Genomic DNA, 26,592 nt, shown 5'->3' with positions numbered 1-26,592 from the left:
AACTCTATGTACCAGAGCTGCCAATCAAGCGGCAAAAAGAGAAAAGAGAGATAGAGAGAGAGCGAAAAAAAAGACGAAGGACGAATATCTTTTCATGAAGGTTGAGGAGATTGAAATGCCATCATCCTTTCAGTTCAACGCAGCACACGAACACAGATGTACACACACGCATTCACTTTCAGCAGCCCATTCAGAGTCAAGCCTGCAGAGTCATTTACATAAGCTCAAATCCAAGCAATGCCAAGTCTCAGACAGATATTTGAACATCTTGGACGGAAAATATGTCAAAATATTAATTGGAACTGTTGAAATGACTTTTTTTTTTCTTATCGTAGTGTTATCGTAAAGTGGATCTGGAGAGCTCATATTGTACATACGTGCTGATTAAAAATGGGTGTTACTCACCTTTTGTGACCAACATCATTGTCGCCCAAGCAGCGGGGAGAGAAAGAGAAAGAACAGAAAGTAGATTAATTAAACTGGAAGTCAGTAATTAAATACAGCATGTTAGAATAGAAACTGTTAGCATCAAACAGGAAATGTGTTTAGATTCTCTATATTGGAGCACTTAAAATCCCCAGGCTGGCTCCACACTACAACAGAACAATTGTTCTGCATGCAAATGTGTTTCAATTATGCCATATGGGAGAATACCTGGGCCATTTACTGGCAGAAATGTGTTTTGACTGACAGGTGTATAATAATGCTTTCTACTCATTGTGAGCAATGGTTTTTAAAGCCCCGGAACACAGATCTTTCATGTCCATAGGAAAGGAGACTCTGCACTTATGGAGACATTTCACATTTTCTGAGTTTCTCAGCAGCAGAAGTCATCATGGTTGGGTAAATTTATAGAGCAGTGAATGATAGATTACCACATTTCCCCCCGGTTTCACAAACAAGGTTAAGGGTAGTCAAGATTACATTGCATGTTTCAGCTGTCTTAACTCTAAATAACTTGCAGTGAGATGTCTTAAAATATGTCAATGTAATTTTTTTTTTGTTTCCAGGTGCACACCAGTAATATATTTTTCTATGGCCATTCTATAAATGTGGCTTAAATAGCTAATTTATCGAAGGCCTAGTCCAGGCTTAATCTAAGCACTGTTTGTGAAACTGGGCCTAAATGTATTAATATTTGTTTAAATTAAAAAAGAATCAGTCCACGAAAATAATAAAATAAATAAAACATGTGAGACAGATGATGCTAGAAGTGACAACATTGTCAAATTGACTGTACGTCCCATAGACACCAGCGATCCAGCAGTTGCAGATCGCTGGAGAATCACACATCTGCCACTGACATGAACTACAGATCCTATCACGCACTTCACACACACACCAGTTCCAGTTCTCTCCCAGATTACACACAGCTGATGTTTTAAGGACTAATGACTAGGGCTATTTATGCACCTCACTTTGATATACACATTGATGAGTCTTGTTTTTTTTCAATGAACGTTATGAAGCATTTTTCCCTGTTTGTCCTGCCTTTTTTTATCCTTGCAAAGTTTTACATTCTTTTCTGCTTATCTTTACCATTTGTCTGTTTTCGACTGTTTGTTTTACACCATATGAAAGAAAACCTGGGCCATTTACTGGCAGAAATGTGTTTTGACTGACAGGTGTATAATAATGCTTTCTACTCATTGTGTGCAATGGTTTTTAGAGCCGCGTTTTACACAGATCTTTTATGTCCATAGGAAAGGAGACTGCACCTATTGAGGCGTTTCACATTTTTGGGTTTCTCAGCAGCAGAAGGCATCATGGTTGAGTAAATTTATAGAGCAGAAAATGGTTGAGTACCACTTTTTTGCATTCATATTTGTTTAAATTATAAACTCCACAATAGTGTTTTTATGACTTTCAAAGAAGAAAAAGAAAATATGTGAGACTGATAATGCTAGCCAGAAGTGTCAACAATGTAAAATTGACCTTCCTTTCCATAGATACTACATTAGTGTTGTGATCGCCAGCAATCTAGCAGTTGCAGATCGCTGGAGAACTATATATTTGCCACTAAAATGAACTACAGATCCCATTCTGCATTTCACATACACACCAGTTCCGGTTCTCTCCCTGATTACACACAGCTGATGTTTTAAGGACTAATGACTAGGAATATTTATACACCTCACTGTGGGATACACATCACTGAGTCTTATTTATCCAATAAACATTACAAAGCTATTTTTCCCTGTTTGTCCTGACATGTTTTTGGTGCTTGTCTTTTTTGACTCATCATATGAAAGAAAACCAAGGCAATTTTTATTGACAGGAATGTGTTTTGACTGACAGGTGTATAATAATGCTTTCTACTCACTGTGAGCAACGGTTTTTAGAGCTGTGGTTTATACATATCTTTCATGTCCATAGGAAAGAAGACTCTGCACTTATGGAGGCATTTCACATTTCTGGGTTTCTCAGCAGCAGAAGGCATCATGGTTTGGTAAATTTATAGAGCAATGAATGGTAGATTACCACTTTTTTGCATTCATATTTGTTTAAATTATAGACTAACTCCACGATAGTGTTTTCATGATTTTCGAAAAAAAAATATGTAAGACTGAAAATGCTGGCTAGAAGTTACAAAACTGTCAAATTGACTGTGCCTCCCATGAACACTGTATTAGTGCTGTGATCACCAGCAATCGAGCAGTAGCAGATTACTGGAGAACTACACATCTGCCACTGATATGAACTACAGATCTCATCATGCACCTCACACACACACCAGTTCCAGTTCTCTCCCTGATTACACACAGCTGATGTTTTAAGGACTAATGACTAGGACTATTTATACACCTCACTGTGACATACACATTGCTGAGTCTTGTTCTGTCCTGACCATTTGCCTGTTTTTGATAACACTCTTTGGATTACCCTCATGCTCCAGTTTGTACCTGTTTAAGCATTGCCTGCCTAATTATTCTTTACAAAAACTGCATGTGGATCATCAAGTCTGTTGTTACTCAACTTACTGTTACAATAATAAACACCTCAGATTAGTGGTAATTTAAAATTTGTATTTATTTATTTATTTTTTCTAATTTGATGATATAAAACAAAGGATAGTTTCAAAATTGTATGGTCATTCATATATTTTCATCCATTTTTACGGGGCCGGATCACGGGGGCAGCAGTCTCAGCAGAAAACCCCAGACTTCCTTCTCCCCAGACACTTCAACCAGCCCCTCCAGAGGTGGTGGGAATCCAGAAGGGTTCTGAAACAGATGCCCGAGCCTCCTCAGCTGACTTCTCTCGATTTGGAGGAGCAGCGGCTCTATACTCAATCTCCTCTCGAGTGACAGAGCTCCTCACCCTATCTATAAGGGTGTGCCCTGCCATCCTGCTTGTATCTGGGATCTTGTTCTTTTGGTCATGACCCAAAGCTCATGACCATAAGTGAAAGTAGGAATGTAGATTGTCCGGTAAATCGAGAGCTTTGCCTTTTGGCTCAGCTCATTCTTTGCCACAACGGACTGTTACATCGACCGCGTTGCCAATCTTTTTCCGGTGGAGCACCATGGCCTTGGAATTGGAGGTGCTATTTCTCATCCCAGCCGTGTCACACTATGCAGCAAACTGTCCCAATGCACGCTGAAGCTCCATGTTCGATAAAGCCAACCAAACAACATCGTTTGCAAATAACAGAGATGAATCCTGTGGTCAAATCCTGCCCGAGGCTGCGCACAGAAATTCTGTCCATAAAAATGATGAATGCACAAATTATTTCTATACGCAACAAGTATATTTCACTTTTAAAAAGTCAGTAAACCCACTGACTTAACTTTTAAAATTATGCACATAGTTTGCTTATTTGACTATATAAGGCGATGAGTTTAGTCTTTTTTTAAAGTCATCTAATCGCTTTTTACAGTGCAAATATCAATGTTTTTAGTGTGAACCGCAGTCAGTTTGACTCTAGCTGATAGACTGTCTCCCTCTTCTGATACTCTCTGCACACTCCTTTGAGCCAGTAGTTATGGGACCAAATGCAGTCTACTGTCTCCCAGTGCTGCGCTCTCTCTGTCTGGATGGCTTGACAGTGGGGGAATGGATTTGTTCCCCTGCCCCTGAGGCAGATTGGAAATCTCCGGCTTGTCAGGTAGTGTGCTGGAATTATGGGAGTGAGTGGCTTCTTATTTGTGGCTCGCCTGCTGCTACCAGGTGATGGATGGTGGAGTGGAAGCACTAGTCACTATGGCAGCTGTATGGATACTGCTTAGGTACAATCGTTGGCCCCATTTTTCTCCTCGTGACTCTTCACACAGTTACAGGCTCAAACTTTGTCTCCTAGTCTAGAATATAAGGTGTGGAACTGAAATATTGTGGTGTATCTTTTCACCTAACTTGACAACTATTGCTATAAATACAAAATCATTTTGGTAACACAATGTTTTGGTCACAATTCATACTATTAACTACTGGCTCGTTACCTGCTTATTATTAAGATATTAACTGTTCATTAGTAGTGATAAAGTATGATCTTATTCTGCATCCCTAATCCTACCAAAAAAACCTTAACACATCTTCTACCTCACTAAGTATTAATAAACAGCTACTTAGTAGTGTATTAAGCTAGTGGTGTTAGTTATTGGTTTGTTAATACGGTGGATTGCGACCTAAACACATCTAATGTAACTAAAGTGTTACCAAACATTTTGAATAATTACATTTTTATTTATTTATTATTTCTAATAAGTATCTCTGGACCAGGTTGACTTATACTATTTTAATGTATTTTAAAATATATTATTAAATAAATGATTAAAGTAAGTTCAGCACACAACAACACTTCTGTTTAGAGTTGTGTTAAGAATCCACAATTAACATTAACCACTGGCTTATTACCTGCCTTTTATTAAAATGTTAACTGTTTATTAGTACTTATGGTCACACTTTATTTTGAGGGTCTGTTTGTTGAATTTAGTTACATTGTATTAACATGCCAACTAATTCTCATTAGATTATAAGTGGACTCTTAGGCTGGGGTTAAGGTTGGGGTTAGGGTTAGTGTTGACATGTACTTGCAAAATTTCTTATAGTCAGTTAAATGTCTGTTGAAGGAGCAGTATCAACAGATATTAAGCAGACAGTCTACTAATACTCAAATGGACCATCAAAAATAAAGTGTGACTGTACTTATAAAGTATGACCCCTATTGCTACCCAGTATCTAAGCCCTAACTATTAACAACCTAATTAGTAGTATAAGCTAATAGTCTTAGTTCATGGCTAATAGTTTTAGCTAATGGCTTATTAATAGAGTGAATTGTACATTAAAATAAAACACATTATGACCCATTATTCAGATCCACATGATTCTTCAGAAATAACTCTACAATGATGATTTACTGGTCAAATATTAGTTTTCAATTATTGATAAAAGTTCTTACTGATGATATTCTGATCAATATTTTGTAGAAATTGTGATACACATTTCCAAGATATTTGATGAACACAAATTCACACAGTTCGGTATTTCTAAAAAAAAAAAAAATTAAATAAATAAAATTATGCATATAGCTTTAGATGTGTCTTATCCTCTTGTTTCTAGATTTTAAGCTTCTATTCAGAAGATAGTGCATCACATTTTCCACAAAACTATAAAAGTATATAATTTAAAGCAAAAAATTAAGCCCATATAAGTTATGTTATCAATTGTAAAAATGTATCACAATATTAGCATTTCACAATATTTTTAGCATCAATATTTGATGTATTTAAATGCATAGTTATCTACATGAAATAAGTAATAACTTGTGAATTCTCATTTTTATTTACAATTTATACAAAAGGGTTATTACATAAATATTTGATGGCATTTCTTGAAACTGTGGATGAGATTTCTTAAATATTAAAGCATTAATACATTAAATGTATAATATAAAACAATAATGTTGATACAAAATGTTATTAGACTTTCACAAATTAAAAAAATATATATTTTATTAATTTAATAATTTTACTCAAACACATGAATATCCATCCATTCATCCATCCATCCATCCATCCATCCATCCATTTATCCATCCATCCATCCATCCATCCATCCATCCATCCATCCATCCATTCATCCATCCATCCATCCATCCATCCATCCATTCACTTTTCTACAGCTTAGTCCCTGATTTGACATGAATATTAATTAAAGAAATTTCAGAGTAACAGAATTTTCAAATAGTCTGTAGTCATTTTCCCCCTAAATGCTGTGTTTGGGAACATTAATAAACTAAACTAAACTAAACCCCAATCAACGGACCCACATACCCCGTCCCTAAACTCAACCGATAGTGTTTTCAAAAGCAGTCTAGAAAAAGAAAAGCTGCCACAGCCTCTTGATTTCCCCACGTTTTCGTTTATTTATTCATCCCTTTCTGCTTTTGTTTTACCTGGTTTCTGGAACCTTTTTTCATCAAACTGAAATCAGCGTACATGGTGAGCTACTAAGCAAACTTGTAACAGCATAAAAACCCTCCATACAGAGATATGTGGCTGGCGGGAGCGTGAAAATGAACAAAAGCTGTTAGGAGCATCACACCACCTTGTACCTTTTATTTTAAAGACGAAATGCAGCCATGGCTACACAATTCTCGTTCTCCGCAAATGTAGACACGGGTACATATCCACAATGAGCCTGTATTGAGAAAATTAATTTGGAAGACCAATCTTTTAACGATGTATCAAAACTGAAATAACCTAATTCCTTTAGCTTAATATATATCTCAATACCAAATTCAATATCTTAATACCTTTTTTACAGCCATGATTGCTCTACTTGTACATTATAATCTGTATACCCACATTGTGTCATGAAGACCCCAGCTGTGAGTGCCAATATGGTGTTAGAAAAGCTTTAACTGTGGGATTTACAACTGATTTAAGTGGTTTAAAGTGGAATAGAGAGCTTTTTTTTTTTTGCACAAATTATTTACTCAACGCACTCTGGAGTTTTCACGCGGGAGAGACACATTTACCTCCTCATCTATTATTCGTTCCCCAAAGCAATTCCACTTAGAGTATATATGCATACATTCACTAGAGCCATTTTGCCAGATACTGTACAGTAAATGACGGCCCGAGGAACGAGACTTCTCCCTCGCCTGCCAACCTGCTCACAGCCGGTGGGACTCCATAAATCACATGTGGATTTACTCACAATCATTAAAAATATAGGTGACTCAGATCACATTTTACAACAGGATGCCTCTTCAAGCCCACTGTGCCTTTCCTAAATGGCTGATGGGAGACAGTGAAAAATGACGGCATCATGCTGCTTTCCTGCCATAAATCATTCAGTAGACGTGCTCAGATGCACAGCTACAGCTGCAAATTCACTGTATGGGCGGCACTCTGGCTTTTGTAGATTCACAGATTGCAGTGGTTATTGGGAAATGTGGTAAATGTAGGCCGCCAGATGTCTTTTTAGCATTTTGGAGTCAATGGATTGTACAAAACTGTTAAAAAATGTATTAAATAATTACATTTCGGGGTCCTTTATAATAGCTGCACATTAGGAATCATCTAAAATGCATTAGCAAATTTATTTCATTATTTGTTAGGCTTTAACTATATATTATAAAGCAGTTTAATTGTTTTAATAAATACAGCTAAACACAGCTGGTATTCTTGACTTATAAACGCATGTATATTGTGCCTATTGATTGTATTTTCATTCTTTGTTGATGACTAATTAACAATTAATAACAAGTATTGTTCACTAATAGTTAGTGTTAGTAAATACAAAAACCACTTTATTAGGTACACCTGTTCAATTGCTTGTTAACACAAATTTCTAATCAGCCAATCGCATGGCATCAACTCAATGCATTAAGGCATGTAGACATGGTGAAGACGATCTGCAAACCAAGCATCAGAATGGGGAAGAAATGTGATTGAAGTGACTTTGAATGTGGCTTGGTTGTTGGTGCCAAACAGACTGATCTGAGTATTTCAGAAACTGCTGGTCTACCGGGATTTTCACACACAACCATCTCTAGGGTTTATAGAAAATGGTCCGAAAAAGAGAAAATATCCAGTGAGCGGCAGTTCTGTGGGCGCAAATGCCTTGTTGATGCCAGAGGTCAGAGGAGAAAGGCCAGACTTGTTCGAGCTTATTGAAAGGCAACAGTAACTCAAATAAGCACTCGTTAAATCCAGGGTATGCAGAAGAGCATCTCTGAACGCACAACACCTCCAACCTTGAGGCAGATGGGCTACAGCAGAAGAAGACCACACCAGGTGCCACTTCTGTCAGCTAAGAACCGGAAACTGAGGCTACAATTCACACAGGCTCACCAAAATTGGACAATAGAAGATTGGAAAAACATTGCCTGATCTGATGAGTCTCAATTTCTGTGCAACATTCAGATGGTAGGGTCAGAATTTGGCTTCAACAACATAAGAGGATGGATTTATCCAGCCTTGATTTAGTCTGGTGGTGGTGTAATGGTGAGGGGATATTTTCTTGGTACAGTTTGGGCCTATTAGTACTAATTGAACATTGTGTCAATGCCACAGCCTCAGTATTGGTGCTGACTATGTCCATCCCTTTATGACCATAGTGTATCCATTTGATAGCTACTTCCAGCAGAATAACATGCCATGCCATAAAGCGCAAATCATCTCAGACTTGTTTCTTGAACATGACAATGAGTTCACTGTACTAAAAAGGCCTCCAGAGCATAGACTGTAAAATATATGGACGTAGTATCCGTGACGTCACCCATAGGTTTCTAAAGAGCGCAAAAGAAGCCACAAGTAGGCGCGGCCAACCGTCGCCATTTTGTTCGCGCGTCATCACACCCACGGCGGGATACCAAACAAGGGCAAAGAGGCGGAGAGTGAGCGGAGCTACAGACACCTACAGACAGTTTGCTTGGACCTGGCTCAGACACACTTTACTTTGGGAGAACGCTTAATACTTTATCACCTGTGACTCGTTTGTATTCTGACCACTTGTGCTTGGTTGTATACTATATCAATAAAGTGTTTAGACTTTTAAAAACACTGCTGTAATACATTGAGCCACTAAACATTGTTCTTTTCAACAGGAGGAAAACGCAAATTACTTCCAAACACTTCAGATATAGTCTGTGTTAGTTAATGTAAGACTATTGATGAAATCCAGCATAACAGTGTATGACCACGCTTCAGATGACTGTTCTAGAGCCTACAGCTAATCAATCCATCAGATTCTGGAGTGCATTACAGCTCTAAATATAAATAAAAACGATAAATGATCTTAAATAAAACAAATACATGTATAGAGATTGTATATAAGTATATAACTTTAGACTTTAGGCCACGTGAATGGTTTGTGAGCACAATTAAGTGCACTCAGCATGCCAAGCCATCTAATAATTGTAGGAAACAAGTCCAAAAGGCAGTTGACTGTGTAAAGCCACATAAAACAACACAGAAATACGATAAATATGCCGAGTTCAGTGGCTAATCTGCAGGATTCAGCTGAGGTGACGTGACGGCGACCAGTGAGACCTAGCTGTCACTCAATTGGCCACGCCCTTAATTATGCAAAATTAATATAACTTAATATAAAGGAAACAGATGAGTTATAAAAAAATTCACCCCCTCACAGTTGTCATGAAGGGTAATATTAGCTGTATTAACCAAAATCTTTTTTTGTACCAGGCTGTAAAACCTTTTTTTTCTGCTGTAAAGTTGGCCATTCTAACAGTGGGCTCATTCGAAATTTGCTCTGTTTTGGAGCCAGGAGCAGCCAGGACTAGCGGAATTTCGGATTAATTGCAGTTTTAGTTACTTCCGTATTGGCTTCTTGAGGGAGAGCAGGAGGTTGCCGCCTGCTCCTGAGTCATCTGATCTCAATCCAATTGAGGACCTTTGGAAAGTGGTGGAACAGGATATTGGCATCATGGATGTGCAGCCGACATATCTGCAGCCACTCCATGATGCCATGTCAGTATAGTAGAAAATCTCTAGGGAATATTTCCAGTACCCATGTTGAAGCTGTTCCACGAAGGATTAGGGCAGTTCTGATGGCAAAAGAAGGTCAAACAAGGTACTAGTAAGGTGGCCCGTGAGTGTATATTACCATACATTAACTAATGAAACATTATAAAGTGTGACCAACAATTTCAATAGGGCATCTGTAGTCTTTAATAGCCAAAATCTTCCTATCTCCCGCTGTATATTTAATAAATTATCTCTTTCATTTTGATGAAGTGGCTTTTCACTTTTTTTATGTTCTACCCAGGTTTAGTTTGAAATGACGTTCACAGAAATGATCACAGAATTTTAATTTTGGATTGAACTAAGGCACAGTTTGGGGTTTATGTCTCAGTAGCATCATAACAGCAAAACTAATACATAAAAAATTACAAAGGAAAAACAAATAAAAAAGAGAACATCATATGCCTGATTAATTATACATTTCTGCAAAACAGTTTTTTTTTTTTTTTTGCCTGTTGTGAACGAATGCTGGTAGTGCTCGGGGTGGTAACCCAGTGGGTACTCCAACAATAAACAAATAGCAGAAATGAAGAAGTGATCAAATAAACGTCCCAGGGAGCTCCCACTTCACATCAGCTGTGACTAACCTCTCCACTGCACAAACAGCCCCGAGACAGGCCTGCTTTTATACGCTTCAGATTAAAATGATTCATTTGCCTTTTTTATTTTCTCGCTGTGATTCTGCATCTCTTTAATGCTGCCTCCGTCACGGAGGAAACAAAGAAATCGGACAAATTCGCAGCTCCTTCTGTTCCTCATAAAATATCCAGTTTTAATTAGATTTTCAGACTTTTTTTTGTTAAAGAATGAGAGCATATTAATAAAACTTTAATCCAGAGAAGCTGTTACATATGAAAAAAATAGTCATTATGGTTTAGATCAAAGCTGTCATCTAGAGTCTTCGAATTCCTTAACCTGGTTCAGTATTTAATGTTCATCTACATTGCAAAGCAAATATTGAAACGAGTTTGTTCTGCTTGTGATATTTATTTACCTAGCATGCACTTTATGGACACGTCCTTGAAAGCATACTCAGTACACGACTCATGTGTGGTGAAGTTTAACATGATTGATGCAACTCAGAAAAATCTACTTCTTGAAATAAAGGATTTTAAAAGCTAATGTATTTACAGCATGTGCAATATTTGAAACCTGTAAAATGCCAATCCATTACATAAATAGAGACACAAAACAGCATTACTGGATAACACAATTTGTTTCTTCCAACCCAGGCTCATTCTGAAAATATAGCCCTATATACATTTCTGGAGATCACAAAATACACCCCAGGAGCTACGTTTTGTTTTTGTTTTTTTCATTTATTATTATTATTATTATTATTATTTTTTTTTTTGCATTTTTTGCTGTGTTTGTTTTTTGAGATCTCAAATTTTTCGCGATTGCCATTCTCCCCTGCTCTTCTCGGGTAAATCCACCAGAGACTGCTGTCCACTGACTGACGGCTCGACTGACCTACCCTCCTCCTTCCCTAAACCAAACTGATAGTGTTTTAAAAAGCACTGATTGACTGTGTTTTGGCTTTTGTTTTTGTCTCAACTGCTTTCTGAATTCTTTCTTCGGCAAACTCAAACCCTGTCAACGGGTCAACTCAACTCCAAGTCACAAGTCCACCGATGTACACGGTGAGCTTCTGGACAAACTAGTAACTAGTGGAAAAGCCGTCCATACAGAGGTAAGCGGTCAGCTGGTAACACGAAAAAGATTTTATAGTGCCCCATGGCATTCGTTTTAACGACAAAATGCAGCCATACGTAGCTCTAGCTAAAAATTTTCTGACTTTTTTTGGTGAGGAAAGAGAGCATATAAATAAAACTTTAATCTACAGTAGCTGTTACATCACATAATTGACTGACCCACCCTCTCCATTCCCGAAACCTAACTGTTAGTGTTTTAAAAAGCACCGATTGACTATGTTTTGGCTTTTGTTTTTATCTCACCTGCTTTCTGAAATCGTTCTTCGCCAAACTCGAACCCTGTCAACGGGTCAACTCCACTCCAAGTCACAAGTTCACCGACTAGCTAAAAATTTTCAGACTGTTTTTGGTAAGGAATGAGAGCATATTAGTAAAACTTTAATCCAGAGAAGCTGTTACATATCATAAAATAGTTAGTATGGTTTAGATCAAAGCAGTCATCTAGAGTCTTCGAATTCCTTAACCTGGTTCAGTATTTAATGTTCATCTACATTGCAAAGCTAATATTGAGATGATTTTGTTCTGCATGTGATATTTATTTACCTAACATGCACTGTATGGACACGTCCTTGAAAGCATATTCAGTACACATGATTCATCTGTGGTGAGTTTAACATGATTGATGCAACTCAGAAAAATACTCTTCTTGAAATTAATGGCATTACTGGATAACAAGATTTGATTCTTCCAACCCAGGCTCATTCTGAAAATGTAGCCCTATATACATTTCTGGTGATCACAAAATACGTCCCAGGAGCTATGTTTTTTTTGTTTTGTTTTTTTTTTGCAGTTTTTATTTTCACAAATTCACCAGAGGCTTCTGTGTTTGCTTTTTGAGATCTCAAATTTCTCTCGCGATTGCCATTCTCGCCTGCTCTTCTCAGGTAATCCACCAGAGGCTGCTGTCAACTGACTGACTAATAGACTGACCCACCCTCCTCCTTCCCGAAACCCAATTGATTGTGTTTTAAAAAGCACCGATTGACTACTTTTTTGGCTTTTGTTTTTGTCTTACCTGCCAGCAGAAATCATTCTTCGCCATACTCAAACCCTGTCATTGCGGTCAACTCCACTCCAATTCTCAAGTCTGCCGACGTACGCAGTGAGCTACTGCACAAACAAGCAACAGTGGAAAAGCCATCCATGAGGAGGTTAGCAGTCAGCTGGTAAGTGTGAAAAGGAACAACGTCTTACCGCCCCGTAACATTCGTTTTAAAGACGAAATGCAGCCATACAAAGCTCTAGCTACATAATTTGAGATCTCCAGAAATGTGTATAGGGTTTTCAGAATTCAGAACATTCAGAACAACACAATTTTTGGTTAATCACCACAACAACACTGACCAATGGCATGAGTTTGAATCTGTTTATGAAACCAAAAGCAGATAGGGTGAGTGATGGTCATTGACACAAAAATCACATATTTCTAATTTTGTTTAAAGTAAAATAACCTTTATGAGACTCATTTTTCTGTTAACAAATGTTAGAAACCTAAAACCATTGACTTCCATAGAAGGAAAAACAAATACTATTGAAGTCAACGGTTTCCAGCATTTTTCAAAATAACTTATTTTATGTTCACAAAAAAAAAAAAAAAAAAAAAAAAAAAAAAAAAATATATATATATATATATATATATATATATATATATATATATATATATATATATATATATATATATATATATATATATATATATATATATAAAAAAAATGTATACAAGTCTGTGTCCAGTGAATGGTGAAAACATTTTTTGGTTTTGGGTGAACTGTCCCTTTAAATGACCAAATGTCACACCATAGTAAGAAAGACAAATACTATGGAAGCCAATGGTTACATGTTTCCAGCATTTTTCAAAGCAACTCATTTTGTGTTCAACAGAACAAACAAACAATCTTATAAAGGTTTGGAATGACTTGAGGGTAAGCATAATAACCGATCGTTAATAAAAAACAAAGAAATCACATAAGTACATATAAGTACACTTCATTAGTGATGCACACTATACAGTACAGTATATGTGAAGAGATTTGATTATTAATGCTCATTTGCATGTTTTGCCACACACATTAAGATAAATCTCAAAGCATTGCTCAAAGTACTACAACACAGGCATTAATAGTGTAAAGGCAGTTAAGGCATTATTTTACTCTCAAAGTGCAAGTAGCCATATTACTTCATATAGTATGCATGAATAATAAAGTGTACGTTGGATTAGATATTTTAAAATAATCATTTTAAAAGCCCCATTTGTTATCAAGCTAATGAAATACTGAAAGAAGTGCTGTATATGCATTAAAGTGCCCATTTCTGCCATTTGTCCATGTATTATTGTTATATACTCATTGACTATCATAAAATATTAACTCATGTGCTGGGAAGTTTAACAAGATTAATGCAATTGAGAAAATGCACCTTTTGATATGAATCCTTGCCAAATGATTTTAAAAAGCCAATGAATGTGGAGCATGTGCAATGTTTGAAACCTATAAAATGTCCATCTATGACATACATGACATACAGAGATTAATTTACAGTGCTTACAGAAAATCATCATACCCTGTGAAAATCTGTGCTGTACCTTTACTTATATTACGCCCTGCTTTCAAAAGACCTTCGGGATAAAGTTGTAGAAAAGTGAAGGCTAAGAAAAGGCTACAAAAACATTTCAAAGGCTGGAAAAGTTATTTGAAATTTCAAGCTGTGTGATAAATAGTGTTTATGATGGTTTTCTAAAGGCACAGTAAATAAATCCAGTATCACTGGATACCATGATTTGATTTTTTTTCTGTCAGATTATTTGGTTAATCGAAACAGCAACACTACGACTAATAGTTTGAGTTTGAATCTGGTTTTTAAACCAATATCAGATGAGGTGAGTGATGTTTGGTGACACAAACATCCAACACAGGCTCACTGTGGATACATACCCAGGTCTACATTTCTGGAGACCGTGAAAAATGTACCCAGAGCTACATCTAGCTGATAGTAAAAAAAACACTTTAGGGAGGTATAATGCCATATCTCCATGTTATTCATGATGCACAAATGGTACATATAAAAGAAATGTGAGATCATCAAAAAGTGTACACAGTGGCCTCACAGACCTGGGTACATATCCACAATGAACCTGGGTTGCAAACATCACATATTTGTAATTTAATTCAGCCTATAGCCTATAGATAATTCTATCACATATTCTGAATAGAAATGACCATTGGGAGGGTAAAAAAACACAACAACACCATTTTTCCCCCATTCCTTTTTTTTACCTGGTTTTTGAATACTAATGTACCAAGATATTAAAGGCCATGTTTACCCCAAAAGTTGAAAAAAAAAAAAAAAAAAGTCACTATTTACTCACTCTCAAGTCTTTACAAATCAATATGAGACTCATTTTTATGTTAACAAAGAAAAAAGGTTATTTGGAAAATGTCAGAAACCTGCAACCATTGACTCCCATAGTTGTAAAGACAAATACTATGGAAGTTAATGGTTATGTTTCTAGTATTTTTCAAAACAACTTATTTTGTGTTCAACAGAAAAAAAATCAACGTAATTTGAGTCCAGTGAATGATGACAATTTTTTTGTTTTGTTTTGAGTGAACTGTCCCGTTAAATGACCAAATATCATATAAGTACACCTCATTAGTAATGCAAACTATATACAATATACAGTTAAAGTTAGAATTATTACCCCCCTGAATTATTAGCCCCCCCCCCCCCCCCCTTTTTTTTTTTTACTCAATTTCTGTTTAACGGAGAGCAGATTTTTTCAACACATTTCTAAACATAATAGTTTTACTAACTCATTTCTAATAATTGATTTATTTTATTTTTGCCGCTATGACAGTACATAATATTTGACTAGATATTTTAAAGACACTTCTATACAGCTTAAAGTGACCTTTAAAAGCTTAACTAGGTTATTTAGGTTAACAAGGCAGGTTAGGGTAATTAGGCAAGTTAATGTATAATGATGGTTTGTTCTATAGACAAGAGAAAGAAAAAAGATTGAAAAAAAAGAATAGCTTAAAGAGGCAAATAATTTTGTCCCTAAAATGGTTTAAAAAAAACTGCTTATATTCTAGCCGAAATAAAACAAATAAGACTTTCTCCAGAAGAAAAATTATTATCAGACATGCTGTGAAAATTTCCTTGCCCTGTAAAACATCATTTGGCAAATAATTAATGCTAATTTGCATGTTTTCACACACACACAAACACATTAAGATAAATCTCAATGCATTGTTCAAAGTACTAAAACACAGGTTATAATATAGTAAATAAAGCCTGCTTAGGCTTTATTTCACTTTCAAAGTGCAAGTAGCCATATTACTTAAAATAATAAGCATGGATAACAAAGTTTACATTAAATTAGATATTTTAAAATAACCATTTTATTAGCCCCATTGGTTATTAAGCTATTAAAATACTGAAAGAAGTGCTGTACTGTATATGCATTCAAGTGCCCATTTTTGCCATTTGTCTATTTATTATTGTTATATATTCATAAAATAAGCAAAGAAGATCAATGTGCTCCATAATTGGCCAACCCAGTCACCAGACATAATCTTGATAATCAGACATAATCTTGAAATCTTGATGAACTCTGGGAGTCCTGCAGGAATGTTTTCTTTGCCATTCCAGATGATGTTTTTAATAAGTTATTTGAGTCATTGCAGAGATGTATGGATGCAGTCCTCCAAGCTCATTGGAGTCATACACAATATTCACTCTTTTTTCACTGCACCATGACATTATTTCTGTTGAGTGACAAGACTTTTGTCTAAGTAAAGTCAGTCCTTATGTCCTCATTAAATAATTAATAATCGAGGCATGATATTTTATTTTGATAAAATAACGTAATCTAGAGGCCTTTGCCTTTTATGTAAGCCACTTCTGATACCAAATGATCAACTAGAAGTCAAGTTATTATTTGTTGTTCCTAAAACTTGGATAGGCAACAAGACTTTTGGTCAGGTAGACTATATGGATAAAAAAATATGTATATATATGATGAATAGTGTCAGCTAAACAGACACATGCATATGTATCTATTTATTCATATTGCCTGGATAATGTGAGTAAGATTCAGCTAAAAAAAAAAGACTCTGTGAAATGGATCAGGTCTTAATCACAGCCGAAACATCTGGGAGCAAGCGAGCAGCACGCTAATGAAACGGCTAATAAGCATCTCCTTCCTCTTTTTTTCTTCGCACACATGGCACAGAAATCTCAAGGACGCTGGTCCTTCTGTGGCACATGAGCAGGTTGCTGTTAATTACTGATTTTGACTTGAAGAGGCACGTTTCTTGCATCACCGGCAGAACGGAAACGACCATACCTCGCTCTCACACAGAGACCAGGCAGCCGTTAAAGATGCGTGTGGGAGGAAGTGCCTGCGTCTGCCACTTTATGGTCATATAAGGGCGGCGGTGAAAAAAATTGCACGCTTTTCAGAGTGCCAATTATTTATTTGGGCATCTCATCTACTCTGAGGCTGTTTAGATGGAGTAATTTGGTAGGTTGGGGTAGTGGGTCAATAGCTGGTTTTACTCCAGCCTGACTCAAGCGATTATCCACTAATAACTTCTAATTGCCATATTCTTGAGCAAATCTAAAGCCAAGCCACTGAAATCCTCAAAGGAGTCGCCAAAAGTTTTTCTCCTTTAAGCCTTCCAAATAATCATCTGATGGCATTTCACATTAAATTGCTAAGTGAGAAAGGCACTCAAACCAGGCCAAAATAGCTGAATAAAGAAGAAGCAGCAAACGGTACACAGGTATTTTTAAAGGCTGTGTGCGATATGACAATTTTCTATGATCTTGGGCAATCTTTTCTATTTTTTTCCTGCTTCTTAAGTCACCTAGATGGTCGTGGTTTCATCTGCACTGCTCTTCAGATGTTCACTCAGCCAATCCGTTTGGAAAGAGAAAGGAAAAGACGCTTTCTCACAGGGATTGTCTCCCACTATAATCATGAAGAACACTTTGAAATGGCTTATAGCACACTCGTATCATATCTGCCATTCTGTTTCTCAGTGTGAGGTGGCACAGGCCGGATAATCTTCTCTGATCTTTCTAAAAATGAACTTTTACGTTGAACTTTTACGTTTTTGTTTCAGGTTATGAGCAGCAGAGCCAGAGAGAAGCTGTAGACTTTTGGGAACAGAAAAAGTGGAATTCTATAGAATGGATTTAACCCTTAATCCCTGAGGGCACTTGTTAAAATGTGCACGGGAAAAAGCCTGGAGTGTTTATTATTACAATGAATAAAAAATAAGTAAATAAATTATATGTATATATTGCAGTCAGTGACTGCGTTTACATAAACATCAGTAATGGAATTATTTGCCTCAGTCTGAATAAGACAATACTATGATTAAGGGGTAACACTTTACAATAAGGTTCATTAGTTAATGCATTTACTAACATGAACTAATCATGAACAACACATGTACTGCATTTATTAATCCTAATTGGACATTTACTAATGCTTTATTAACAACCAAGTCCATGCTTGTCAACATTAGTTAATGCACCATGAGTTAACATGAACTAACAATGAACTACTGTATTTTCATTAACTAACGTTAACTAACATGAACAAATACAGTAGTACAGTAAATGCATTGTTCATTGTTTGTTCATGTTAGTAAATGCATTAATTAACATTAACTAATGAACCTTATTGTAAAGTGTGACCGATTAAGGTGTTCACTTGAGTTGCTTTTTGAAGGTTCCTTTCATCATCCTGTTTTACATGTTATAGCATATAATTTTGTAACGTCATTGCATGACCACGCTATTCAGTTTCAAAGTTGAATGTAATGTATGTATGGACTATACTGTTGCAAAATGCTGTGAAAATCCTACATGACGGTAATAGTTTGAGTAAGGTGTTTACATGTCTGTAGTGCGCCTCAATAATGCCACTAAAATCAGCATTCTCAACATGTGTTCATTCAATTTCTGTTTAAATCAATTATGACCTTAATCAGATTAAATTAATTTAAAACAATCACTGGTAGACTCTTAATCAGAGTATTGTCTGAATCGTATTAAAATTGGATTATTAATGTCCATGTAAACATACTCAATGTCAATGATGTTACCATGTATGGTTCTTTCCTTAATCATGTGTGTGTATGTATGTATGTAAGTACGTATGTATGTACGTATGTATGTATGTATGTATGTATGTATGTATGTATGTATGTATGTATGTATGTATGTATGTATGACAACTTATCTTGTGATTACTTTCTGGATAAAGGCACTTTATTATTTGGGTACAAAATCTATAAAATCTTGGGTACATTATTTAAATATAAAAACAATAAAATTCTGTACTCTGATCCTATACATTGATGCTTCCTGGATTTTTTTTTTTATATAAATAATTCAAATAATAGTACAAATAATTTACTGCTAAAAGTATTTAAAAAAAATAATGTATATAAATATAATATTAAAAGTGAAACTGACAATCAAAAACATCTAAACCTACTGGTTGACCACCAATCTGCTTTCATTCATTGTATATATATATATATATATATATATATATATATATATATATATATATATATATATATATATATATATATATATATATATATATATGTTTTTTATTTTTGTCAATACATTTTATTTGTATTATTTATTATCAAAATATTCCAGGAAGCATCAAAGTACATGATTAGAGTACACAATTTTGTCCTAAATAATATAGTGCCTTTACCCAGAAAGTAATCACAAGATAAGTTGCCAAAAAATCTACAGTCTATCTAAATTTCTTTAGATTTAGACGGTTTTATGATTTTTTTTTCTATTCAGTGACGACATGCAGAATTTATATCTACAAAAATGAAAATACATTTTTGTTTGCTACATAAAATCTGTATTTCAAATATACTATTAATATTGTTTCAGAGAGAAGCTGTAGACTTTTGGGAAAAGAAAAACTATTTTTCTAGGATGGATTTAACCCTTTATAGTGCACTCTTTGAAATACTCACAGAATAAAGACTGGAGTGCAAGTTTAGTTTGAAAGTTATTCTTTTTTAGGGTTGTTTTTAAAATAGCAAATTAGTTATAGTAGAAAATATATTATTAAGCAAAAATTTGAAGCATTTAAGAAAAAAAAATAAAGGGCTTTTAGGACTTAAATTAGTTTAAAATAATTTTGTTAAATTAAATTTTGTTAATTGTGACTAAATCGTAAATTGTATGATTAGTATCTTGAATCGTGAGATTAGTATCGTGAATTTTATGATTAGTATTGTGAATTGTGAGATTAGTATCTGGAATTGTATGATTAGTATCTTGAATCGTGGGATTAGTATCGTGAATTGTATGATTAGTATCATGAATCGTGAGATTAGTATCGTGAATTGTATGATTAGTATCTTGAATCGTGAGATTAGTATCGTGAATTGTTTGATTGGTATCATGAATCGTGAGATTAGTATCGTGAATTCTATGATTAGTATCTTGAATCGTGAGATTAGTATCGTGAATTGTATCGAATCGTGAGTCAGGTGAATCATCACATCCCAAATAATTATTATTCTTTTGCTATTTAGTAAGGACAAACTTAATTTACATCTAAAAAAATAGAGAGAATATATTTTTATTTGTCACATAAAATCTGTATTTCAGATATGTATGATCAGTTTCTGGTTTCTTAAAACTCAGGTTGCCCTTACAGGAATAAAGCATTTAAAAAAATATTCAAGTTATAATGATACAGCATTTTTTTGCATAATAAAAAATGACAACTCTATTTATTTTCTGCAGAAGTGCTATAAGAACGCTCCATGCATTCCATCTGAAACTTTACAAATGCCAGATGCTGGTAAAGAACAACAGGAACCTGCTGATCTCAGATCCCTCATGGACCCAGCTATCACTTACTGTGCCTTTGGGTGTGAAATCTGTGACCTGTTTCTCCTTTCTTTCATCCACCCGTGCTCAAGCGTGCACTATTAATTTTGATGAATGCACCGCTCACCCAACACATTTCACAATTGCTGTCAGCAACAGTGAGAAGTGAAATGCTTTTTCCGGGCGCGTGAACACACCCTCGAGAGGCCCTCCAGGCAGGCCAGACGTACACACATGCACCGCGTCCAAGTTTAGCATGACTTTGACACATGCTGCCAAGACGCAGATCTCAATTTGCCAGACTTTTAATTGTTTACAAAGACTCAAATCATAAAAAGGTAGGCAATTAAATCAAACATTTGAACATATTTCATGTAAACACTCATTAAAACTCCATTAAATCCCGATTTCGGAACACTCCTCTAACTCGACCGCTCTTCATTAAACAGAAAAGAGCGGCAACAGACACACATTTTGTCCCCATCAAGAGGATTAGCTCTGCAGATTACGCATATACACGCTCTGGCATGCAGAATGCTTTTTCTGCTTTCATAATCAGCAGCCGATTTGAATCAGACTGAGTTCAGAGATCATTTGCTGAGATTGGCCATGCTCTCCTAACGCTCAAATCAGGCAGTGTCGAGCTGCCGGAGTGTTCCGGTAAACAAATCTGCGACGATAAGCCTCCGGTACACGTCTAATCCCCCCTCTCTAGGAAACAATGACTGATTTATTAGTGATGGGCAGGATGTATTCAGCACTCTGTGAAGTGCGGAATATAAATAAGAGGAATATGCTGTGTGCTGCTTTTAAACACTGAACTCATCAGAATGAAACACTGTCTGCTTTGTTCACGTGAAGCGCTTTCAAACGTGCATTTCTAATTCTTTGTTTGATTTAATCTCAACCGAAAGATGAAGAAAGGGTAGGACAGGGTAACTCCTCCCCTTCTTAAAAATTAGCCAATAGCTATTCGTTTTGATCACAGCTTCATGCTGTGCTCACACCAGACTCGAAAGAAGCATCAAGCAAGAGTGATTTGCATGTTAAGTCAATGCAAAGACGCGAATAGACATTCTGCGAAGTAATGCCTGTGAATGAGGCAGTGCGAATGACGCAATTCGCACGTTTGATGAGCTTAAATCGCTCGCTGGAATCGCTCGAGTTAAAAAAAATCTTAACTTCAGCGGACATTCACGCCAGGTTAACCAATCAAGAGCTTTCTCTTGTAGGGGTGTGATTATAACGTAACTCCTGTTTTTGGTGTCCTGAAGAGAATTCCTCTTGAAACATCGAACAACAGTTCATCAAACTGGGCTCGAAGGAAGCACTACTGAAAGCCTCAATCATCCAGCACCTCTAAAAGCATTTAGTGGACTGAACCATTCCTGTGCCTTCCTAAAGCACATAAAGCACAGCTATTCTCTCATTAAAATCCATGTTAGCAACAAAGTTAGAGTCACCGGGCAGACAGAAGCCCTGCCCAATGATGCAAATCCACATCTATTGTGAAGAGAATTTGACGCTCAATTGAAGCAAATTTGAAGAGCATACTTGTTATGATTGACCGGGCGGATGGAGGCAAAAAGTGCCACAGAAGCCGCTGATGAAAGTGAAGAGTGATTTATTTATCACAAAGTGAAGACAACAATCCAGCAAAAAAGGTGAAAGTGACAAAATAGCAATAAAAAAAAAGAACTATGCAATATTTACAATGTGTACACAGGCTTGTGCAGGTTTGGGGCCATTTTATAGTATTGGCCCCGCCCATGGGTTCAACCATTTTACAGGTTTAGGTTAGCATGTAGACAAAAAATAAATAAAAGAGATTAAACACAAGTATAAATTAATGCAAGTAAATGAATCTGCATACAAAACTCAAAATACAACACAACAAATAACCAATACAAATTTAAACAACAAAACTGTGATTTTTATTCTCTGATCAAGGGGTTGTGACCCTGATGATGTCATGCAAAAATGGCTGCTCCTAAGTGAAGGCAGGAAACATCTGTATAAATGGCTTTGTTTGAGATTTAAACAGGTTTGGTGCTGAGAAATGGAAATTGGTAAGTGTATGTAAACTTACTATGTTTGGTTAATAAATGATGTTTAAAAGAAAATGTGTCTGTGGTTATTTCAGTGTGGTTATTTCAACACTGGTATACATCACATCCAGTCGGCCGGTCGCATACAGTCTAGTCACAGGAGTTCAAATATTTTAACGGATCTGCAGCTCGAATCGAATCCGAATTTTTAACATAAGGAGATGATCAAAACTCCACACAGCTTCCAGACTACTCTCCTTTATAAACTTACTGACTTCTGGACTGTTGATTGTCGTGTGCAGTGGAAAGGTGGCTAGACAGTTTGGGCTACTTATCAGAATTATTGAAATTATCGGCATGACAAATTTAAATTAGAACATTTTTTAGTCTTACGCCCTACCCAAAATAAAAAATAAATATGAATACATTTAGATCATTTACTTTAATCATTAATAATGAAAAGTGAAGAAACTTACAATCAGCACAACAAAAAATCCGAAGATGATCACCTACTGCACGTTTAAACTAACATACTGATACTTTGACTGTCAAATGGTTGACTGTCAAATGTTCGCACACGCCTCTGAGAAAACATTTCACTCCATCACTTCACCCACACATGTGCACTTGATAGTATTTAGTGCATATACAGCAGCTGATTATGATTGCTGGCCAACATAATAACAAACTTTTGCCACAAAAAAGACTGATTGCTGGTTTTCTGGACAGCTGCCGTGTTTGCATCCGAGCCTCCCACTCTCATGCTGAAAGCTAATAATGAGAGTTTTCTTAAACTTCTTACTAGACTACCGCATTTAGACAAGACAGCGATTCAGCATCAATTTAATAAGGTCAACAAACAGCGACTCTCAACTGCGCTAGCTTTCAGTTAGCTTGCGCAGTGATTCGTAGCTGAATGAAAGAAGTTGTGATAAATAGCATTAATTATAGTCAGTTCTGCTTCTTTAATCCGACCGGACAAGAAGCGTTCGGAGAGTGTGGATGTTTTTGTTAACGCTTCGCTGTTTATATCGCTCCGCTTGTCAGTGTTTCTGTGTCGTGCTCAGTGTTTCTGTCAGTCTGTGTGATGCTGGTGGACACACAGGAGTTGATTGTGTTTTGGAGCGATGCTTGAAGTGAAAATAACAGTATTGCGTCCAACGTGCAATATAACAGAAAAGTTCAGTAAAAGAGAAGTTGCTAGATAGTGTTTTCACTATGTGTTATCAGTCAGCCATATTGAGCAGTAGAACGTAAACACTGCCACTGAACCAAAAACTTGCATATTTTGCTGGTTACTGCTGCTCTAAATGACCAGTTGTTGCTTAATTGGTTGGACATAAAACAAGTATTAAAGTCTGTCAAAAATTATAACAAATTAAGCCTAAAAAATCCAGCTTATCAAAATTGCACACATTTTTCCTGCTTACTAAGTCCTAAAGAGTTCAGATGCAAAACCCTCTAGATCCATCAGACCTCTTTTCTTGTAAATGAGTATTTTTTATAAGGCTCCTATAATTCAGAAGTTTCAGAAATTCAGAGGTTTTATTTTATATGTAATGACGAGGTTATTAACTGGTAAATAAAATAACTTTTTTTTAAATGGCACTTTAGACCATTCTTTTGTTTTTAATTTTTTTTTAACATCAGTCATTTTTTTTTTGTTTTTTTTTGTCAAAACCAGATAAATCTACTTGTGCTTTTTTTTGCAAAAACCTCTAAATCCAATCCATTTGCTCAATGTCATTATCTCATTTCCTCAAGTGGCCAGGAAGTGATTTAGAAGCTTACATAATTTTACACAGCTTATACAAAAACAGCAAAACATTAGCTATGTCTGAAATCACAAACATGTACTACTCCAATAGGTGCTACATTTATTTCTTTAATTAATTCTTTATTTCTTTCTTTATTTTTTGCATTACAAGCATCCAGGTACTGACCAGGACCAGCCCTGCTTCAGTGAGTAACTGGTCGTGGGCTGCAGGGTGATATTGCTGTGACTTTGTTCTTATAGTATAGTTTTGATCTTATTACTATAAAAAAATGAATGAATGAATGAATGAATGAACCCATTTAACCCATTCAAGTGCCCACACACAGCTGTGAATACACACCATGAATATAAAAACAGTACAGTCTACCAACATGTTAGCAGTCCATGATATTTTAGCCAGACATTGCATGGTTAAGATGGAATGCTGCTAGTTCAGACCTCTATAAATTTACCATGATATTTTCAAGTGACCCCGTAGAGAATTGAGGTGAAGGTAATGTTGAGCTGTGTGCCGTATATACTGCATCAGCCACTTTATTTCTCTAGGACTTTTTTAATTGGATTTTTAAAAAAGTTTTGCTTCATTATGAACAAATGTAATAGTTACCAGCCGGTTTTGTTATTGAGGACAATACTGTCGCCTTCACTAAAAAAACAAGGTGCTATTGTTTGCCTGAACCCTTACAATGAACTTACTGACTAAACAAACAGAATATGATGAACAGCTAATTGCAGTAGAATGACTGCAGTATGAGTCATGTGCTTGATAGAAAAGTTTTTATATCAACATCCATTTTTTTAAACATTTACATGGACTTTTAAGTTTGCAGCTTCCGTTTGAAGAAACATCTGCTTCAATTTGTATAATAATTACATGTAACATGATTGATTTGCATGTATGCCTTCTCTTACGAATATGGAAATATCTCTTTCTCTGATGCAATAGCTTGCAAGATTAATGCTATTTTATTTAATGGGGCCTTATTATGTCCTTTTTGCAAGATGAAAGATAAGTCTCAGATTATGCAGCTTAAAATGCCTCACTTATTATTACTATTATTATTATTATTATTATTATTATTATTATCATTATCATCATTATTATTATTATTATCATTATTATTATTATTATTATTATTATTATTATTATTATTATTATTATAGTTGTTCATTCATTCATTTATTTTATTTTCAGCTTAGTCCCTTTATTAATCTGGGGTCGCCACAGCGGAATGAACCTACAACTTATCCAGCATGTTTTTACGCAGTAGATGCCCTTCAAGCTGCAACCCACCACTGCAAAACATCTATTTACATTCATACACTACGGACAATTTAGCTTACCCAATTCACCTGTGCCACATGTCTTTGGACACCGGGAGGAAACCCACACGTGCGCAGGGAGAACATACACTCCACACAGAGAACTCCACACAGAAATGTTAACTGACCCAGCCGAGGCTTCAACCTGTGACCTTCTTGCTGTGTGGCAACAGCACTACCTACTGTGCCACCATGACGCCTATTGTTATTATTATCATTATTATTATTGCGGTGATTTATGACCTCTGAGGCACCTCTTTCTGTGTCTCAGCACACGCCGTCAGATTTGATTTTTAGCACTCGATGACGTGTGCTCTGAACTAATCACACCAGTATGATCATATGCTTTAGGGACCAGCCAAAGCTTATCACACCAGTGTGATCGTATGCATGAAAGGGTTGAAATACCACACTTTAAATGTAAATTGTTTCATTTGCATGACCCGTATGCAATCTTCTATGCAGATTAGGTTTATTACAAATATTTGAGATATGTTTATGATGTTAACTGATTCACTTATTAATTCGTTTTCTTTTTGGCTTAATTCCTTTATTATTCAAGGTGGCCAAAGCAGAATGAACCGCCAACTTATCCAGTACATGTTTTACACAGTGGATGAACTTCCAGCCGCAACCCATCACTGGGAAAAACTCATTCACACACATACACTAAGGACAATTTAGCATACCCAATTCACCTATACCACGTCTTTGGACTTGTGGGGAAAACCAGAGCACCCGGAGGAAACCCACATGAAAACTGGGAGAACATGCAAAGTCCACACAGAATCACCAACTGACCCAGCCGAGGTTCGAACCAGCAATCTTTTTGCTGTGAGGTGAAC

General features: G+C 36.0%; 1 protein-coding gene across 8 annotated transcripts in view; it reads right to left on the bottom strand.

Annotated features, from left to right (window-relative positions):
* si:ch211-170a17.1 overlaps positions 1–26,592 on the bottom strand; it is an 829,907-nt gene that overhangs the window by 121,594 nt on the left and 681,721 nt on the right. For 2 of the 8 annotated variants that reach the window (XR_012389967.1, XR_012389968.1), the window contains one exon: positions 171–405. The exons of 5 other annotated variants lie outside the window; for them this stretch is intronic. The gene's annotated coding sequence lies outside the window, so the exon portion shown is untranslated. Of the gene's footprint in view, positions 1–96; positions 406–26,592 lie in introns of those variants that run through there. One more of the 8 variants, XR_012389966.1, reaches the window with a different exon arrangement.

This window comes from Danio rerio, chromosome 14 (assembly GCF_049306965.1).
Source record: "Danio rerio strain Tuebingen ecotype United States chromosome 14, GRCz12tu, whole genome shotgun sequence".
Lineage (NCBI taxonomy): Eukaryota > Metazoa > Chordata > Actinopteri > Cypriniformes > Danionidae > Danio > Danio rerio.
Note: the sequence above shows the minus strand (reverse complement) of the source record. Positions and strands in the feature narration are given on the sequence as shown.